This window comes from Loxodonta africana, chromosome 16 (assembly GCF_030014295.1).
Source record: "Loxodonta africana isolate mLoxAfr1 chromosome 16, mLoxAfr1.hap2, whole genome shotgun sequence".
In the NCBI taxonomy this organism is placed as follows: Eukaryota; Metazoa; Chordata; class Mammalia; order Proboscidea; family Elephantidae; genus Loxodonta; species Loxodonta africana.
This window is the reverse complement of record NC_087357.1, coordinates 18,794,977-18,810,784: the sequence shown is the minus strand read 5'-3', so window position 1 is coordinate 18,810,784 and position 15,808 is coordinate 18,794,977. Positions and strand designations below refer to the sequence as shown.

The 15,808-nt window shown below is 42.2% G+C and overlaps 1 protein-coding gene across 2 annotated transcripts in view; it reads right to left on the bottom strand.

Moving 5' to 3' along the window:
• GFRA1 (GDNF family receptor alpha 1) overlaps positions 1 to 15,808 on the bottom strand; it is a 239,124-nt gene that overhangs the window by 184,946 nt on the left and 38,370 nt on the right. The window lies entirely within an intron of this gene.

Sequence of the window (15,808 nt, the reverse complement as noted above, 5' to 3'; positions counted from 1 at the left end):
ATTAATAATTGTTTCTATCAAACTACATGCTAAAATGATGATATTTTAGATAAACTGGGTGAAATAAATGTTATTATTAAAATTAATTTCACCTGTGCCTTTTTATATTTTTAATGTGATACTTAAAAAAAATTAAATTATATAGTGGCTTACATTATTATTTCCATTGAACGGCACTTGTCTAGATCTTTAAAAATAAATGAATCATTGAAACTTTGCTGATACGCAAAATTTGGGAAGGTTATTTTATTCAGACTTCAAAATGGTAATTAACGTAGAAGTACACTCAGCAGTTATAAAATGCTGCTACTCTGTAATTACGGAGGCACAAAAGTTTCCTTGTTTGCTGCCCTCCACCAGTCGGTTCCTTTGACTAGGGTAGAAGATACCCGGCATGGACTTTTAAATATTGGCGTGCCCAAGTCTTTACAAAGCACAAATGTTTCCCAAATAAGACAGGACCACAGAACTTTGTCTGAACTCTCTAAGATTCATGATGAAAAAGGTTGCCTTTTGATTATGATTAAAGATTATTCTGATATGATAGACCACTATTCACAGAAAGGAAACTTCTGCTAAAAGGGATTTCTTCTAGAAGGGTCTTTGAGTTTCGTCTGCGTCTTAGTTATCTAGTGCTGCTATAACAGAAATACTTCAAGTGGGTGATTTTAACAAACAAATTTATTTTCTCACAGCTTAGGAGGCTAGAAGTCTGAATTCAGCATTCCGCCTTTAGGGGAAGGCTTTTTTTCTCTGTAGATTATGGAGGAAAGTCTTCGTCTCTGTCGAGCTTCTGCTCCTGGGTGACCTACATGTGGCTTGGCATCACTCTTCCCCAGGCTCTCGCTTGCTAGCCTTCATTTAGTCTTTTGTATCTCAAGATACACCCTACACCGATCCTGTCTCATTAACATAACAAAGACAAACCATGCCCAGTTGGGATTACAACCACAGGCATTATTGTTGTTGTTAGGTGCCATGGAGTCGGCTCCAACTCAAAGTGATCCTATACACAACAGAGCGAAACACTGCCCGATCCTGTGCCATTCTCACAATCCTTGCTTATGCTTGAATCCATCGTTGTTGTCACCATGTCAATCCATTTCATTGAGGGTCCTCCTCTCTTTCCATGACCCTCTACTTTACCAAGCATGATGTCCTTCTCCAGGGACTAGTCCTTCCTGGTAACATGACCAAAGTGCATGAGACAAAGTCTCGCCACCCTTGCTTCTAAGGAGCATTCTTGTTGTACTTCTTCCAAGACAGATTTTCCTCCATTTCTTCTGGAAATCCATTGTATATTCAATACTCTTTGCCAACACCATAATTCAAAGGCATTAATTCTTTGGTCTTCCTAATTTATTGTACGGCTTTCGCATGCATAAGAGGCAACTGAAAATACTGTGGCTTGGGTCAGGCACGCCTTAGTCCTCAATGTAATCTCTGCTTTTTAACACTTTCAGAGGCGTACCAAACCAAAACTAAACCCACTGCCATCAAGTCAATTCAAACTCACAGCCACCCCATAGGGTTTCCAAGGCTGTAAATCTCTACAGAAGCAGGCTTCCACATCTTTCTCCTAGGAGCCGCTGGTAGTTTCAAACCACCGACCTTGCAGTTAGCAGATGATCACTTTAACAACTGTGCCACCAGGGCTCTTTTTAAAGAGGCATAGAGGTTAGGATTTACAACACATGTCTTGGGGGGACACAGTTCAATCCATAAGTCTGTGAGAGCTCCTCCCTCCCCACTTCATACCACATTTGTGAACCCTGAATTGTTTAAGAAGGTTTTTGTTTCTCCTTCCCTAGGTTTCTCTTGGATACACAGCCACGAGGCAATGAGAACAAGACCTGTGAGACAGAGGCAAGTTCTAAACTTCTGGCTCTGCCAAATTTTTATAAAAAAATCCAGACATGAATGAGATACCATCTTACCCTGGCATCACTGGCACAAATCAAAAAAAAAAAAACAGAAAACAACAAGTGCTGGAGAGGCTACAGGGAGACTGGAACTCTAATGCCCTGCTGGGGGGAATGCAAAATGGTACAACCATTTTGGAAAATGATATGGGGCTTCCTTAGAAAGCTAGAAATAGAAATACCACATGATCTAGCAACCCTACTCCTAGGAATATATCCTAGAGAAATAAGAGCCATCACCCAAATAGACATAAGCACACCCATGTTTATTGCAGCATTGTTCACAATAGGAAAAAGATGGAAATAACCTAGATGCCCATCAACAGATGAATGGATAAACAACCTATGGTACATACACACAATGGAGTACTACACAAAGATAAAGAACAACAATGGTAAAACACTAAATAGACAACAGATCAGTGGTAACTTTAGTGAAGGGTAAGACAGTACACAATACCGGGGAAGCCAGCACAATTTGTACAAGGCAAGGTCAGGAAAGCTCCATAGACACATCCAAACTCCCTGAGGGATCGAATTACTGGACTGAGGGCTGTGGAGATCATGGTCTCGGGGAACATACAGCACAATTTGCGTAACAAGGTTTATAAATAAAATGTTCTACATTCTATTTTGGTGAGTAGCTTCTGGGGTCTTAAAGCTTGTGAGCAGCCATCTAAGATACTCCGCTGGTCTTACCCCATCTGGAGCAAGGCAGAATGAAGAAAATCAAAGACACAAGGGAAAGATTAGTCCAAAGGACTAATGAACCACAACTACCACAGCCTCCACCAGACTGAGTCCAGCACAACTAGATGGTGCCTGGATACCACCACCGACTGCTCTGACAGGAATCACAACAGAGGTCATGGTCAGAGATAGAGTAAAATATAGAACAAAATTCTAACTCTGAAAAAAAGACCAGGCTTACTCGTCTGATAGAGACTGGAGAAACCCAGAGAGTATGGCCCCCAGACACCCTCTTAGCTCAGTAATGAAGTCACTCCCAAGTTTCACCCTTCAGCTAAAGATTAAAACCAAAACCAACCCCATTGCTGTTGAGCCAATTCTGACTCATGGCGACCCTACAGGACAGAGCAGAACTGCCCCATAAAGTTTCCAAGGAGCGCCTGGTGGATCTGAATTGCCGACCTTTTGTTTAGCAGTTGTAGCTCTTAACCACTACACCACCAGGGTTTCCAGCTAAAGATTAGCTAGACCCGTAAAACAAAATAAGACCGAAGGGGCAAACCAGCCCAAGGGCAAGGATTAGAAGGCAAGAGAAGACAGGAAAACTGGTAATAGGGAACCCAAGATTGAAAAGGGGAGAGTGTTGACATGTTATGGGGTTGGTAACTAATGTCACAAAACAATACGTGTACTAATTGTTTAAAGAGAAGCTAGTTTGTTCTGCAACCTTCACATAAGGTACAATTAAAAAAAAAAAAAAATCCAGAGGTGAGTATGGGCCCCAAGCCAGGAAACAAAAATGGACCTCAGGTATAACAGGCTCTCCTCATCAAGACACCACCACAGAGGAACATAACTGAGATCCTACCAGCATGTCTTGTTGCTTCTTCATTACCCAGTAAATACCCAAAGACCTGTGTCAACTGACCCTTTCAGTCCTGGATCGCTGGAGTTAAGAAGGCAGATTTGGAAGTGAAGTAACTGCCCAGAGACACAGTGCTGATAAATGGCACAGCCCCACTTCAAACTCAAGCCTACCTAATTCCAAAGCCAATGCCCTTAATTAGCACTAAGCTATGCTGTCATTAATGGGAGCAGCATTGGTTCAATGGTAGAATTCTGCCTTCTGTGCGGCAGACCAGGGCTTGATTCCCAGCCGATGTACCTCGTACACAGCCACCACTCATCTGGCAGTGGAGGCTCGCATTTTGCTATGATGCTGAACAGGTTTCAGCAGAGCTTCCAGGCTAAGATAAACTAGGAAGAGAGGCCTGGTGATCTACTTCCAAAAATCGGCCAATGAAACCCTACAGATCATAATGGTCCAATCTGTGGCCAATCATGGGGTGGTAGTATCGTCATCAATAACAACACTGTTATTCTTTCATTCCACAAACACTAGTCCCTGCTGTGTGCTGTGGGGATAGAGAATTATAGCCACCTAGGAAAAGAAACATGAACTAGAAATCTGCGTCCTCTGATGAAACACTGTTAAATTCCTATATCTACTTCTGTTTAGGATCTCCAGTAACCTGGATAGAAAAGAGTTTCAATGGCCAAAATGCCTCCATCCTGTACATTATAGAACCCTCTCCCATCAAAAAAAAAAAAAGAAAAAAAACCTCATTGCTGTCAAGATGGTTCTGAATCACAGCAACCCTATAGGACAGCTTAGAACTGCTCCATAGGGTTTCTAAGGGGCGACTGGTGGATTTGAGCTGCTGACCTTTTTGGTTAGCAGTTGAGCTCTTAACCGCTATCCCACCAGTGCTCCAACCAAAATATCCCAAGATCCTTAATCTCATCTGGGCACACATGGGTATAGGTGGGAAAGAGTCCATCTTTCCATATTCTGTCACATTAGACCTGTTTCCGCTGCATGCCCATAAATGACTGAGGGTTCCATGTACCATGCTGGTTCTAACACCTAGGACAGGCCCTGTGTTGCACTAAGTCCTGGGCAAAGATGGATATACCACGCTCTCTCCCCTCTAGGACGTTCCTCAGTTAGACCCTATCAAGTCATTTTAAAGGGCCTGTGCTTTGGGCAAAGTGTGCTGTAAAGAACAAAGCTTGTTTCTTGAGCCAGTTTGTGGATTGAGATATCTTCAAATCATAGCAGTTGTTACGAAATGTCCCTGACTCAGAGTTTCAAAAGAACTAGCTGTAACACAGCTATTTCTAGATGGACTTCTCCAGAACCTGGATAATCAAAGCCCTCATTTTCCACTCTCCTCCCCTCATTCCCATTATCTCCCAGGCCTGGTAGTCAGTAAGCAATTGGCTGGCTTAGAAACCTCTGGGTGGTGTGATTTGGAAATTCAAGGAAATTGGATGGAAATGTCACTGCAGGCCATCCAAGGTCTGGAGGCGTCTGATAAAGAGGTTTAAAGGTGCCTCAATCATCTCCCAGCTAGAGATTCCTGAAGCCAGGGTGGCCCTAAAAGATGACCAGGGGTACCAACCCCTTCTTTCTCTTTTCTGGCTGAGTGACAGAGTAATGCCCCCCACAAAGATGTCCATGTCTGTATTCAAAAAAACTGTAAATACGTATACCTTACATGGCAAAAGGAAGTTTGCGTATGTGACTAAATTAAAGATTTTGGGATGGGGAGATTATCCTGAACTATCCCCGTCTAATCACGAGTCCTTAAAAGCAGAGACCTCTTCCCTATGACATGTCCTGACGACAAGTCCAAAGTAAGCAGCCAATGTCTCACCATCCTCCTCTTCTAAGGAGCATTCTGGTTGTATTTCTTCTAAGACTGATTTGTTCATTCTTCTAGCAGTCCACAGTATATTCTTTGCCAACACCACAATTCAAACGCATCAATTCTTCTTCTAGTCCCCAATTCTCACTAGTTGGTTCTGTGACATAGCCAAGTTACATCAACTTCCTAAGCCTCAGTTTCCCTCGTGCTTTAAATGATGAGGCTGACCGTCACAAATGATGATGCTAACGTCACATCTACCTCTAAAATGTTACAGTTCAAAGTTATAAATTTACACACACGAAATGAAATGTGCCTTTGTATTATAAAAAGACATCAGGATAAGAATTCCTAAGATTATTGTGGATAAAAATTATACAGTTTATATAAAGTATTTTTAAATGTGTATGTCAGGCAAATCCAGGTTAAAGCTTCTTGTTTGAATGCTATATTGATTAAATAACGTTTACCTTTCCAAGTCTTTTCCCTCTCCCAAATTCTAGACCTTTCTCTTTCATCTTAACTAAAAATAGCTACCACCTTTTCCCCAACTCACCTGTTTAGCAAAGAAAAATAATCTGTTGGAATAGACCCATAAATTTAAATTCTAACTACAATATAAAAACTAATGCTCTGTGACAGGTCTATTACTTCACAGTGCCACAACACCTAAATCAAGAGCTGGGCACACAAGCTCATTTAAAACTAATTCAACCACGCTGGGAATCAACTGTACTTCCTTCTGAAAACAGAACCACCCAAGAAGAATTTCCTTAAATTGTGGACAAGTACACGTTATTACTGGGATCCAGTGGGGAGCCCAGTACGGAAAGGACAGAGGGGGAGAGAGAGAGAAGGCCAACCTACCCATTTCTTCCTCAACGGTTAACTTTCTCTTCTCTCCAAAAATGATCTGAGAAGTCAAAACTCTTGGGAGTTTCCGAGAAGTGTTGCCCTAGTATGTCAACCTATTCAAACCTACTGCTGCACTCTGTAACTTGCTCAAATAAACAGGTTAAGAATCAAACGCATTCCATACTACTGAGAAATAATGTGAGCAAAAAATGCCAGAGATTTCAACCTCCCGGGGAATATACATTACAGAATGTAATTTGGCTCCCCTCCAGGATCTTGTCTTAAATAGCTGTTGGGTGATTTAAAGCGATGAGTATTTTAGTGCCTTGACTTCTTTTTAAATATGCACCATTTGAATGAATCCATTTAGTGTCAATATGGAGGCATTGTGTTTCAAATTTCATACCTAAAAAAAAAATTTCTCTGCCATTTTTCTTCAAACCTTTTAAGAGATTTAAGTGATTCCTAATTTAAAAAAACTAATCCTGGTATTTAATGATGATAAAGGACTTGCCTATTTTTGTAACAAATCACCAGAACAAAAAGCTATTACGGAGTAATTAAACACTACATTCAGCATAGATATGGAGAAAGGAAGAATTGCAAATTACTTTTTACAGCTTGTTCTGAAGTTTTCTGAAGTGGAACACATTTTAATCATTAAACTCCTCAAAGGTGTGAAAAGTAATCAGGAGGTTCTGTGATAACCTCCAATTCCAGGGCTCCCAAGTCTCAGATCTTCTGAGGGATTCCATCTAAGAGTTGCCACCAGTCTCAGGGAACTGCTGGGAAGTTCACTTTTCACGTGTTTTCTTGCCTTGGGGACCCTCAACGGGGCCGCAGACATCTCTGACCTTCAATTAAGTATATTTTGTTCATTGAGGCCACAGAACATGTTATTTTGATCTCAGGTCTAAACCAGGATCCAAACAAGCTATATTTAGTTCTTTCTTCTTTTTATTTAAAAAGTGTAATTATTTTTAATCGTGTTAGCTTTCTGAGTACACCTGGCCATGTGTAAGCATATTAAAATATAAAAATTTCCTGCCCTGGGGAGTTCCCAGGGTTAATTCCCAGCATCTTGGAGCAATCCAGTTAACGGACTGACCACACAGACATACTGGGAAAATACTGCTGAAGTCTGTCGTGGCATGTCACCACCTGCCCTCATGATGCTCTATCCACCTTGCCTTGTTGTACCAGACTCGTTCTGGAGGCAGAGCTCCTCTGTTACTTGTCCCCTCTCCCCACCTTACCAGGGCCATGACCAATCAGGTTCTCTCAACCTATCAGCATCTGCCTCCTTCAAGAGCCTCCATCCAGCTCAACTGGCTTTCTCTTCCAAAACTGTATAATCTAAATGCTTTGCCTGGGTTCTTTTAACAAACACACATGATTTTTCCATTTCCCCCCAACGTAAATCATGTATAAATGCCCATCTTACATAAAAGGAGGAAAAAGAATTATTATTTTCCTTACACTCCACTGTACACGGCTTTGGGGAAGAGTCTGTCACTTACTATAATCCACGTTCCTTGCCAGGGACCACAGGATCTGCAGACCCCGGATCGATTCATTTTGGGATATGGCTCCTTTTGTCTCTTTCCTCAGCACCTGAGTTGAATGAGCCTTTTAAATCTCCCTACTCTTTTGGAGAAGGTAAAACTGTACTTATATTTACAACTCTGAGAGGCAGGCTTTATGTGCTAAACCAGAACAGAGTGCTGATCATCCCACAGTCATTTATTTTTGTTACCTTTTGAGGAAAATGCCTGCAATCAGGCTACCTTATTCCCCCTCCAGTGAAACTTTTAAAGTCCCAGGAAAAGCTTCCAGCTATGGGAACCCATTTAACTAGGTGTGACCCTAGTTCTAACCAGGCAGCCTTTTAGGAATCTATAGAAATAAAGAGACGAGTGTAAAAAAGGAATCAGCTCCAATTTCCATGGGGGAATTAGAGTCTGGAATCCTAAAATCTAGCCAGCCCTGTGCACCTGGAACAGGTGTCTTGGAATACTCAGCGTATGGTTTAAAAGCAGAATACACAACAAATAGGACCTAGCTCAGGGGAGGTTTCAGTTGGGTCCAATTCAGTTAACTATTCATAGGCAGTGGGCCTGCAAACCTAGTTGCGACTCTCCATTAAATCGCTCGGTGACCTTGAGTGCTTCTGGTACAACAGGACATTCAGCCCCTTAATGCCCCTCCAAGTATAGCCATACACTCTGTAACTCAGTATCACTCAGGCCACTGCATAGCGCCTGGGGTGGTGCGAGGACCCCACTGAGCACCACTAAACCTGGGGTAGAACAGGAAAACCTCAATATTGGGCACCAGACTTGCTGAGTCAACGTCATCTGCACCTCTTTCAGTGAGCAGACAACCCAACCAAATGATACCCCTTGAGTTGATTTGCAAAGGCCGGTGAAGGGGGAGAGCCATAGGTAAAATGGCCACTGCAGCTTGCCTGAAAACTCATGGGTAGCTAGAGTATCCCCAGGCTCCTAAAAAGAGATTTTTTTTTCAGGTCCACAAGTTTCTTTTTATAAGAAACGGGTCTCAGGGTACATATTCCCTGTCTCCCTAAAAATGATAAAATAATGTTGACAACCTCTGATTGGACATCCAAATGCCTTGCTACATGCCTGTACAAAAGATCACTGCACCTCTGAGCCTCAAGAAACGTTCCCCCCACCACCACACACTCCAGCACTTGGACACAAAAGCAAAAACCAAACCCACTGCCATTGAGTCAATTCTGAATCATGGTGACCCCAGGTCTTATAGAGTAGAAGTGCACACCACAGGATTTTCTTGGCTTAATGGAAGCAGATTCTCAGGATTTTCTTTCATAGCACCACTGGGTGGTTTTGAACTGCCAACCTTTAGGTTAGTAGATGAGTGCAAACCTTCTGTGCCATCTACCTGGAAGGTTAATCCAAAACGAAGGAAGTGGATGTGGTCAGAGGCTGCTGCCACACTGGGGGAGAGGGGAGTCTATCATAACTCTACTGTAACGACTGCTCTTGCCCAAAGCTGACAAATGCCCATGCCACCTATCTCTGTGGGCTCTCTCATTACCCTTCTGGACAGTGGCAGGGGAGGAAGCTATGTCCAAGGATATGTCCAAGGATGGACACTATGAAGGCCACCTCTCTTCTGAACAGAATCCACCATTGCTTTGGCATTGGTAACAAGCACAGTACCAGCAGACCACAAGCATGGGCGCCCCCTAGTGCCCTCCTAGGATAACAACCCTAGCCCATGGTCCCATAGGGGGTCCTGCCCCACACGCAACCCACAATGGTGGTGCTGCCAGTGCTCCCTCCCAGGCCTCGCCCAAATGGCTTCCGATCAGCCCTGAAGTCCAAGTGTTTGCCAGAAACCACAGAACTGGGAATAACAATTCTCTTTCTGTAAAGAAAAGGGCCTGTGGTGGAAATTTTCCCCTCCATTCCAGAAAGAATGCTGTCAGTACCTTCTCAGACACAAAAGGAGACAAGTGTATACTGTTTCATATTTATAAAGAACTACCAAGTAAGCACAAATCATTATGAAGAAAAGCTAAATTAATATGGTCCCTGGCTTCCTGGAGGCTGGTGATCTGAGAAAAAACAGACACAGAAAAAAGAAAATGATTAAAAACAGACAACTGACAAAAAGTATGAAAAAAACCCCCCAATATGTATACAAATTAAACATACCCTATATGTATGCCATATGACGGAAGTGGCAGCTGTTAGGATTAGAGGAGCAACTGTCAGGATTAAATAACACATTTATTTAATCAAAGAAGGAATTGAAGACAGAAAATAAAGCCATGGGTGCAGTCTAGTCACCACCTCAGCCAGCCTTCCTGTCTTCCCTGAAAAGGCAGAGCTACAGCCTCATCTGTGCTCTTCCCAGAGCACTTTGGTGACATTCTGTGTGTATCTTCCCTGGCCTGGAAAACTGAGAAGTTTACTTCTTCATTGCAATTTTGTTTCAACACTACCATCACAACAATAATTGAAGAACTTTAAGTGTGTTTTCTCTTTGGAGCCTCACAAAAGGTCCTATTACATGGTTTAACAATACAGAAACATAAAAAGACACCATCGTAAAATCTCCCTCCCACTCTGTCCTCCATATGCCAAGTTCCCACACCCCCTTTCACATATAATTATTATTGGTGTCTCATGTACCCATAAAAAAAAAAAATTTTTTTTTACACACACACACACACACACACACACCCCTATTCAAAGGAGTGCTGGTGGCACAAATAGTTAAGCAACAAAAGATTGGCAGTTGGAGCCCACCCAGCTGCTCCATGGGAGAGAGACCTGATGATCTGCTCCCATACAGATTACGGCCTACAAAACCCTGTGGGGCAGTTCTACTCTGTCACGTAAGTTTGCCAGGAGTTGAAATTGACTGAGCAGCACTTAAGGACCACAACATGTATCAATTTATAGTTGTTGGTTTTTTTTTTTTTTTTAACACACTCTTTATTTATTTAGTTAGTTAGTTGTTGTTGAGACAAAACACAGCAAAACATACACCAATTCAACCGTTTTTACATGTACAATTCAGTGACGCTGATTCCATTCATTGAGTAGTACCACCATTCTCACCCTCCTTTTCTGAGTTGTTCCTCCCCCATCAACATAAATTCACTGCCCTCTAAGGTTCCTAGCTCATCTTTTGAGTTTCTCTTGTCACTCTGATCCCGTATAGATAGTTTTTAAAAGAGCATAATGTTTAAGGCAGGCTCTTTTTACTGGTTAAGCTAAACTGCTGTTTGGTTTTAAGAAAACTTCAGGGGATATTTTTGGTTTAAGTTTTAAAGATTATCTCAGGACAATAGTTTTAGGGGTTCATTCAACCCCCATGGTTTCAGAAAGTCTGGAGTCCATGGGAATTTGAAACGCTGTTCTACATTTTCCTCCTTTTGATCAGGATTCTCCTACAGAATCTTTGCTCAAAATATTCAGTAATGGTAGCCAGGCACCATCCAGTTCTTCTGGTCTCATGGCAAAAGAGGCAGTTATTCAAGGAGGCAATTAGCCACATACTCCCCATCCTCCTCCTATTCCTGACTTGCCTTCCTCCTCTACCCAGTTTCTATTTTCTTTATACACAAATGACAGCATATTGTACAAAGTACGCTTTGAGTTTTTACTTAACCAGGAGATCTTTACACAGAGAGCCATCTCATACTTTTTATAGATGTACAGTATTCCATTCTGTGGTTGAACCATAAAATATTTAACCGTATCTCCATTGATGGAGACATGGATGCTTCTATTATTATATTTTACAGACGAGCAATTGGGGCTTAAAGGGGGTGAGTGACTTGTCCAAAGTCACACTGCTGATATGCCACAAAGGAGCAACCCAAACTGAAGTTAGTTAAATTCAGTTCTAAGCTCTTAAGCAATTTTCTGTATTTATTACCTGGCACAATACCTGGTATGCAGTAGATACTCAATAAATATTTGGCGAATAGATTAACGAACCCACAAACCAGTGGCAAAAAAGCAAGAAGCGCGATTCTACTCTCTCTCATCTCCATTCTTCTTTGCTATTCCATTCTTCTTTTTCCCCCGTAGGTGTTGCCCCCTGTAGATACCCACTCCTGCGTATTATCAGAGTTGTTGTATTTAGCTGCTATCGAGTCAGCCACCAAGCCATGGTGACCCCATGCACAAAAGAACAAAATGCTACCCAGTCCTGCACCATCCCCATGATCAGTTGCACATCAGACTGTTGTGATCCCTAGGGTTTTCATTGGTTGATTTTTGGAAGTAGATCACCAGGCCCTTCTTCCTAGTCTGTCTTAGTCTGGTAGTTCCACTGAAATCTGTTCAGCATCATAGCAACATGCAGGCCCCCACTAACAGATGAGTAGTGACTGCGTATGAGGGGCACTGGCTGGGAATCAAACCTGGGTTTCTGACACGAAGGTGGGATGTCTACCACTCAACCATTAATGCCTCATATTATCAAAGTAGTTGAACAAAAAAGGTTTCAGCCATTCAACATTCTGCAAAGACCAGGGTCCCTGCCTGATCCCCCCACATTCATTTAATCTGACCCAAGCCCCGGATAAAAGAACATGCTAGGATGAATGCAAGCTTCACCTCTTCGGGCCCAAAGCCCCAAAGCTCTGTTCAACAAGGTCACAAGGAAACAGTGAAAAGGGTTCCTGGGGGCAAACAACACATATGCCTACATCCCCAAGCTCACACTTCACTCTGGGCGCCACTCCTTGCTCCAGGGCTTCCTAGCGCCCATTTCCTCCACAACGCAGACATTCTGGAAACTTTAAACTCCTTCCAAATGTGCCATAAAGTTGACACGTGTCGCCTTGATTTTTTACACTGTGTTTTACATTAAGCTCAGTCGTCCATAAATTTAACACCGGAATTATATACAACATCAAGTGCATTCGAACACAGCTGACTTCTTCGCAGGCTCTTTTGTGCGCAGCTGCCAGGAAGGTGCAGCCTCTGACGACAGGAAAGCCGTGTCTGTTAACGTTCCAGGCCCTGGAGAATGCTGGCCTGAAAGCTCACCTCCTTGTGACCTCACAAGGTATCAGAACAGTTTACTTCATCTGACGTTTTAAGTTGGAAGAAGGCTGCAAACTTGCCAGCTGCATTTGGCCTTCCAGTGATATGGAACGCCTGCCTTCTGAAGAGCCAGACTTAAAATTACTCAGTGTGTGTGTCATGTATATTTACATGTGACATACACCATCCCCTGTCTACGCTCTCTGTGTATGTTCCGTATACATATGAAATTTCTGGAGAGAGAGAGACTGCGTCGGAAAATGCACGCTCCGTCTTTCCTCTGACACTTAGCTGTCACGATTGATAATAAAACCAAAAAAACCAAACCCAGTGCCATCGAGTTGATTCCGACTCATAGTGACTCTATAGCACAGGGTAGAACTGCCCCCATAGAGTTTCCAAGGAGCCTGGTGGAATCGAACTGCTGACCCTTTGGTTAGCAGCCATAGCACTTAACCACTACGCCACCAGGGTTTCCTGATTGCTAATAAGAGGTATTTATTTAACAAGGGCTCAGAATTACGATGTAATTGGTTGTAATCTGTTCGATGAGGGAATAATGTCCCCCACAATTTTACTAATCCATTTAATCTAAAATCTATGGGATATTACAGATTGTTCAGAGATAGAATATTGAAACCTCTTCCTCCACATTTAATGTGAAGCCACTGACATGCAAAACAAATGGCCATTCCTTTAAAAAGATGAAAACCAAAAACCAAACCCACTGCCCTTGAGTCGATTCTGACTCGCAGTGACCCTGAAGGACAGGGTAGAGCTGCCCCATAGAGTCTCCAAGGAGCACCTGGCAAATTCAAACTGCCGACTTCTTGGTTAGCAGCCATAGCACTTAACCACTACGCCACCAGAGTTTCCTTAAAAAGATTACAACACACAAAAAAAAAAATCTATATACTTTTTTGCCCAGGTTGAAGGCTAGCTTGCTAGCTATAGGATTAACCAGCACAGGCTGCCGATGAGTCAATTCCAATTCACAGCTACCCCATGTGTATCTGAGTAGAACTGTGCTGCACAGAGTTTTTAATGGCTGATATTTTGAACATAGGACACCAGGCCTTTCTTCCAAGGCACCTCTGGGCGGACTCGAACCTCCGATCTTTCAGTTAGCAGCTGAGCGCATTAACTGTTTGTACCACACAGGAATTCCAGCTTCAGGATTAGCCTTTGCAACTGCCCTAAAACGAGCACCTTATAAAGCTTACATGTTTGTTTTGCAATCTCCTCAACTGGGGCTCACACTGAAATACGTGGAACAAAAATCTCTAAGCAGAAATATTGTGACCATGTCCAGCTATATTAGAAGCAAAGGGGAAACTCTATTTTACTAAGATGACCAGAGAGAGAGAAAGACAAAGAGAGACAGAAAGAATTCAGCTGGCTGATCAATGGACATGTTCATCATTTGTCAGTGTCCATTAAACTGTTTATATTTACGGCTCCTCCTAACACATAATTTGACCAATTCCGTTCAAACAAAGCCTTGTATAAACACCGCCGTGCTTTGCATGCCTTGTGTTTCTCAGGTTTCATTTAGAGTCAAAACGCAGATCACGATGGAACAATTTCTTGACATTTTTGTTTTATAATTATTATTATCACAGTGCAGTTCTAGTGGGGCTTTGCCGGATATATATCAGAGGTGAAAATCTTTTTAAAGTAAATCATTATAAAACCCCTTTCCTTCCTACTGTGCTGGAAGTGCAGTGTCTAAAGGTCTTTTGGGAAAATAAATAATGGAAATTTTGTTATTGATCTCATGCAGAGGCAGTGAATCTACTGAGTTATTGTTATTTTACCCATAGCAAATATTATGAGGTTCAAAATAATAACATTCAATTAAAGAAACAAAGCCAGATAGGGTAGAAGATAAAAAACATAACTTAACAATGAATTCCTTTCAGTACTTCCTAAATACTAATTTAGTCTGTCATACATTCAGAATGAAATTCTGTTTAAAAAGTTGTTTCCCATGCCACACTAATAATTAAAAATTGTTATTTATCTGGTGAAAGACAAGTATCATCTTCAACAAAAGAAGGTTATGGCGCCTCATCAAAGAGAAATTAATTTGGATTTTTAAAAAAAATCTAACGGCAACAACAACAAAGGCTTAAACGGAGAGCCAAGTCTCCTAGGATTAACTCGAAATTTTTGAAGAGTCAGATTTGAGCAAAACTAGAGTCTTGAAAGTATTGCATAATAGAGCCCTGTTGGCCGGCTCGTCATTACACGAGCTAAGGTCCTCAGACCAAAAGGTCACAACGTGTTCCTCAGAGCTTAACTACATTGGGGAAATCACAGCACTTCATAGGGGGAAAAATACAGTCTACAGACAGGTGTTTGTTCCATTTGCCTATGTTCTATTCTTTAAAAAGGGGAAACCACTGTATTTTGAAATCCTGTATCTGGCTTATAAACCACCCAGAAAACCTAAGTGACTGAGTTTCAGAAAGCAGCTGGTATAATTTTATGTCCTCAGGACAAAGCTCCTACTGTTCCCTCACGGGCTGACCTAACACACTCGCCTCTGACTCCCATCGTTTTGACCTAAGTGCCCCGCTGCTGCTTGGGTTCTTGTTGGGTGATAGGACCTCCCAGCACCATGAGAAATTACTCCACTTCATCCTTATATGAGCCTTCATGCAGCTCAGATAATGCCCCGCCCACCTCTCCACAGACAGAAAACTAAGACTGAGCCCTTGGCACCAAGCAACTATTTTCTTTCTTATTAATAGTAACAAAACCATACTTACAAAGAAGCATTTTCTAGAGACAGATTTCTCGTCAACAAGTCCAGTTCTACCACGTCTCAAAAATCAAAGGAGCTCAAGAGTCAGTTACTCGCTTTGAACTTTTGCCCTTCGCGGCCACCTAATAAAACACTTGGGCAGAACACAAAGAAGGCCTTCAAGTGTGTGGGAAGTGACTCTAAAGGATACGTCTCAAGAACCCATGAGCTATCTGCCCTCCACTCACCACATGGTATCACTGTTAACTTTCACGTGCTTTTCTAACCTGTTAGCTCCTGAACTGCTGATTAAGGAAAGAGACT